The sequence below is a fragment of the Salmo trutta genome, chromosome 13 (genome assembly GCF_901001165.1).
Source record: "Salmo trutta chromosome 13, fSalTru1.1, whole genome shotgun sequence".
In the NCBI taxonomy this organism is placed as follows: Eukaryota; Metazoa; Chordata; class Actinopteri; order Salmoniformes; family Salmonidae; genus Salmo; species Salmo trutta.
The window spans coordinates 46,078,747-46,084,746 of record NC_042969.1 but is presented as its reverse complement, the minus strand read 5'-3'; positions in this window follow the sequence as shown (position 1 = coordinate 46,084,746).

The window sequence follows — 6,000 nt, the reverse complement described above, 5'->3', positions numbered from 1 at the left end:
GATTGTGCTTAGCGGTTATGGATACTGCCAGGTGTCAGGTCCACCTGGGTGTGGGACTCTACACATTTTATATGGGAGCTCTCCTCCATGCTCCTTGGAGCATGTAGTGGAGATGGCATGTGCCTTACCATTAGCTGACACTACCAGACCTCAGGCTTGCCTGAGTGTGGGACACCACACATTGTAGGTGGGGAGGTCTCCTCTACGCTGACTAGACTCGAGGCGGAGACTAAACTCATTGGCTCCACAGTGATAGGGCATTGCATGTATCTGGCTCATGCCCGATGAAGTGGGGAGAGGTATCTCCAGCTTGTATGGGGAGGGAGGCCTACATCTGATGTGGGTAGTACCATCTACGCCCATTGATTTACTGCAGACCCATAAAACGGACGGAAGAAGCCTAGGTACCCACTGGTAACGGATCACTGAATGTCAACTTGATGAAATTTAAAGGAACGTACCCACCTGTAGTAATCCTGTACCGGAGGGCCAAGCAAAAAACAAAATGCTCACCCAGAAGTGGCGCTCCTAAAACTTAAATCAGTTTTACAACATTTTTACCAGCATGTCACATGTGCAACCAGAGGGGGAAAAAATTGTGCCCATGGACCTTATCACTAAGCTTAGGACCCTGGGACTAAACACCTCCCTCTGCAACTGGATCCTGGACTTCCTGACGGGCCGCCCCCAGGTGGAAAGAGTAGGCAACAACACGTCTGCCACACTGATCCTGAACACTGGGGCCCCTCAGGGGGTGTGTGGTTAGTCCCGTCCTGTACTCCCTGTTCACCCACGACTGCGTGGCCAAACACGACTCCAACACCACCTCCAACACCATGCTGATGACATAACAGTGATAGGCCTGATCACCGACAACAATGAGACCGCCTATACGGAGGAGGTCAGAGACCTGGCAGTGTGGTACCAGGACAACAACCTTTCCCTCAATGTGAGCAAGACAAAGGAGCTGATCATGGACTACAGGAAAAGGCGGGCCGAACAGGCCCCCATTAACATCGATGGGCTGCAGTGGAGCGGGTCGAGAGTTTCAAGTTCCTTTGTGTCCACATCACCAATGAACTATCATGGTCCAAACGTACCAAGACAGTCGTGAAGAGGGCACGACAAAACCTTTTACACCTCAGGGGACTGAAAAGATTTAGCATGGGTCCCCAGATCCTCAAAGGTTCTACAGCTGCACAATCGAGAGCATCCTGACTGGTTGCATCACCGCCTGGTATGGCAACTGCTCGGCATCTGACCGTAAGGCGCTACAGAGGGTAGTGCAAACGGCCCAGTACATCACTGGGGTCAAGATTCCTGCCATCTAGGACCTATATAATAGGCGGTGTCAGAGGAAAGCCCATAAAATTGTCAGAGACTCCAGTCACCCAAGTTATAGACTGTTTTTTCCGCTACCTCACAGCAAGCAGTACCGGAGGGCCAAGGCTAGCACCAAGAGGCTCCTCAACAGCTTCTACCCCCAAGCCATAAGACTGCTGAACAATTAATAAAATTGCCACTGGACAATTTACATTGACCCCCCCTCCCTTTTTGTACACTGCTGCTGCTTGCTGTTAATTATCACTTCTATCTATCACTTCACCCCACCTACATGTACAAATTACCTCAATTAACCTCTACCCCCGCACACTGACTCGGTACTGGTGCCCCCTGTATATAGACTTGTTATTGTTATTCCTATTGTGTTACTTTTTATTATTATTTTTTACATTAGTCTGCTTTGTAAATATTTTCTTAACTCTTCTTGAACTGCATTGTTGGTTAAGGGCTTGTAAGTAAGCATTTCATGGTAAGGTCTACACTTGTTGTATTCGGCGCATGTGACAAATGAAGTTTGATTTGATGTGTGTGGGTCACATGACCAAGGCGCTATTGAATTTCAAAACTTTTAATAAATAATAAAAAATAGTGTGAGATGTAAACCAAAAAAAAAAAGTATGTGCAATGTGTGTCTATGCCATCGGGTTAGCTGGAACCAGTTTAGAACGTTTTAGGAGTAATGGTTAAAGAGCTATTGAAATTTGTAAAATGTGATTTGTCACTATGTTGACGGTCCGTAACTGCTGTTGGTGGACGTAAGGAAAACTACAGGCGAATATCCGTTGAATATCCAACCTGAATCTGTCTTTACCTCGTTCTTCTCAGGACAATCGTCAACACAGACTGTTAATTACTAGATTGTATTGCATATCAAACAATAGGCCCGAAGCTAGCTAAATAGTTTGTTGCTAGCAAAACTGCCAAAATGACAACCAAATTAACAAATATATGTTTCTGAAAACAGCTGGTCAAACTAGAAACGTGGGAGGATTTGACAGCTTTAGCCGCGGAGGCGACAGGAGAAATTCATCATGTTCATCACTCATCGAGTTAGGTCATCAGATGCTCCCAAAAAACATGTCTCTGACAAAACAAAATCAATCTAGCTAGCTACGTTTTTTCCTCGTTGGACCTGCATTTACAATGTATCCAATTTCAGTTTGTGTGTTGTTGTTGTTTAGCTTTCTGTAACTTTGTAGCAAGTACGGTCTGCATGTGTAGGTGCATATTATTGCATCATGAGTGCAAGGTGTCCCGATATCTTTTTCAACTTTTGCTTTATCTGGTTTTAATGTTCATTCTCGAATGCCTTTCCATCCAATCAAAAATGAGTATTCAACAATGCTGTGGTATAAAAGTGGGGCAAACAGCTTAAACCTGTTAGGGCTAGGGGGCAGTATTTACACGGCCGGATAAAAAACGTACCCGATTTAATCTGGTTACTACTCCTGCCCAGTAACTAGAATATGCATATAATTATTGACTTTGGATAGAAAACACCCTAAAGTTTCTAAAACTTTGAATGGTGTCTGTGAGTATAACAGAACTCATATGGCAGGCAAAAACCTGAGAAGATTCCATACAGGAAGTGCCCTGTCTGACAAGTTCTTGATCATCTTGGCTCTTTTTATTGAAGACTGAGGATCTTTGCTGTAACGTGACACTTCCTACGGCTCCCATAGGCTCTCAGAACCCGGGAAAAAGCTGAATGATATCGAGGCAGCCCCAGGCTGAAACACACTAGCGCGTTTGGCAAGTGCTCTATCAGAGGGCCATTAGAATGAGGCTCGTGCATGAGGGGATAGCATGCTTTTACTTTCACTCTCTTTGTAATAAAAAACGATTTGCCGGTCGGAATATTATCGCTTTTTTACGAGAAAAATGGCATAAAAATTGATTTTTAAACAGCGGTTGACATGCTTCGAAGTACGGTAATGGAATATTTAGAAATGTTTTGTCACGAAATGCGCCGTGCTCGTAACCCTTATTTACCTTTTCGGATAGTGTCTTGAACGCACAAACAAAACGCCGCTATTTGGATATAACAATGGATTATTTGGGACCAAACCAACATTTGTTATTGAAGTAGAAGTCCTGGGAGTGCATTCTGACGAAGACAGCAAAGGTAATAACATTTTTCTTATAGTAAATCTGACTTTGGTGAGTGCTAAACTTGCTGGGTGTCTAAATAGCTAGCCCTGTGATGCCGGGCTATCTACTTAGAATATTGCAAAATGTGCTTTCACCGAAAAGCTATTTTAAAATCGGACATATCGAGTGCATAGATGAGTTCTGTATCTATAATTCTTAAAATAATTGTTATGTTTCTTGTGAACGTTTATCGTGAGTAATTTAGTAAATTCACCGGAAGTGTTCGGTGGGAATGCTAGTCACATGCTAGTCACCTGCTAATGTAAAAAGCTGGTTTTTGATATAAATATGAACTTGATTGAACAGACATGCATGGATTGTATAACATAATGTCCTAAGATTGTCATCTGATGAAGATCATCAAAGGTTAGTGCTGCATTTAGCTGTGGTTTGGGTTTATGTGACATTATATGCTAGCTTGAAAAATGGGTGTCTGATTATTTCTGGCTGGGTACTCTGCTGACAATCTAATGTTTTGCTTTCGTTGTAAAGCCTTTTTGAAATCGGACAGTGTGGTTAGATTAACGAGAGTCTTGTCTTTAAAATGGTGTAAAATAGTCATATGTTTGAGAAATTGAAGTAATAGCATTTCTAAGGTATTTGAATAACGCGCCACGGGATTCAACTGGCTGTTGAGCAAGCATCCCACCTAGCCCAGAGAGGTTAACCTGTTGGGGATAGGGGGCAGTATTTGCACGGCCGGATTAAAAACGTACCCGATTTAATCTGGTTACTACTCCTGCCCAGTAACTAGAATATGCATATAATTATTGGCTTTGGATAGAAAACACCCTAAAGTTTCTAAAACTGTTTGAATGGTGTCTGTGAGTATAACAGAACTCCTATGGCAGGCAAAAACCTGAGAAGATTTCATGCAGGAAGTGGCCTGTCTGACAAGGTGTTGTTGTTCTTGCTTCTGTTGATTGAAGAGTCAGGATCTTAGCTGTAACGTGACACTTCCTACGGCTCCAATAGGCTCTCAGAGCCCGGGAAAAACCTGAACGATGACGAGGCAGCCTCTGGCTAAAACACATAATCGCCTTTGCCAAGTGGCCGATCAGAGGACAAAGGGCTTAGGCGCGTGCCCGATTCGACCCCGTGCTGTATTTTCTTTCGGCTGTTTACCTAATTGCAGATTCCCGGTCGGAATATTATCGCTTTTTTACGAGAAAAATTGCATAAAAATTGATTTTAAACAGCGGTTGACATGCTTCGAAGTACTGTAATGAAATATTTAGAAATCTTTTGTCACGAAATGCGCCGTGCGTGTGACCGTTATTTACCATTGGGATAGTGTCTAGAACGCACGAACAAAACGTCGCTGTTGGAACATAACTATGGATTATTTTGGACCAAACCTACATTTGTTATTGAAGTAGAAGTCCTGGGAGTGCATTCTGACGAAGAACAGGAAAGGTAATCAAACTTTTCTAATAGTAAATCTGACTTTGGTGAAGGCTAAACTTGGTGGGTGTCTAAATAGCTAGCCCTGTGATGCCGGGCTATCTACTTAGAATATTGCAAAATGTGCTTTCACCGAAAAGCTATTTTAAAATCGGACATATCGAGTGCATAGAGGAGTAATGTATCTATAATTCTTAAAATAATTGTTATGCTTTTTGTGAACGTTTATCGTGAGTAATTTAGTAAATTGTTAGTAAATTCGCCGGAAGTTTGCGGGGGGTATGCTAGTTCTGAACGTCACATGCTAATGTAAAAAGCTGGTTTTTGATATAAATATGAACTTGATTGAACAAAACATGCATGTATTGTATAACATAATGTCCTAGGTGTGTCATCTGATGAAGATCATCAAAGGTTAGTGCTGCATTTAGCTGTCTTCTGGGTTTTTGTGACATTATATGCTAGCTTCAAAAATGGGTGATTATTTCTGGCTGGGTACTCTGCTGACATAATCTAATGTTTTGCTTTCGTTGTAAAGCCTTTTTGAAATCGGACAGTGTGGTTAGATTAACGAGAGTCTTGTCTTTAAATAGCTGTAAAATAGTCATATGTTTGAGAAATTGAAGTAATAGCATTTCAAAGGTATTTGAAAATCGCGCCACAGGATTCAACTGGCTGTTACGTAGGTGGGACGAATTCGTCCCGCCGGTCCTAGAGAGGTTAAAGAAAAACTCTCCTGTTCTCCATACATTACCTGTATTAACTGCACCTGTTTGAACTCGTTACCTGTATAAAAGACACCTGTCCACACACACTCAATCAAACAGACTCCAACCTCTCCACAATGGCCAAGACCAGAGAGCTGTGTAAGGACATCAGGGATAAAATTGTAGACCTGCACAAGGCTGGGATGGGCTACAGGACAATAGGCAAGCAGCTTGGTGAGAAGGCAACTGTTGGTGCAATTATTAGAAAATGGAAGAAGTTCAAGATGACGGTCAATCACCCTCGGTCTGGGGCTCCATGCAAGATCTCACCTCGTGGGGCTTCAATGATCATGAGGAAGGTGAGGGATCAGCCCAGAACTACATGGCAGGACCT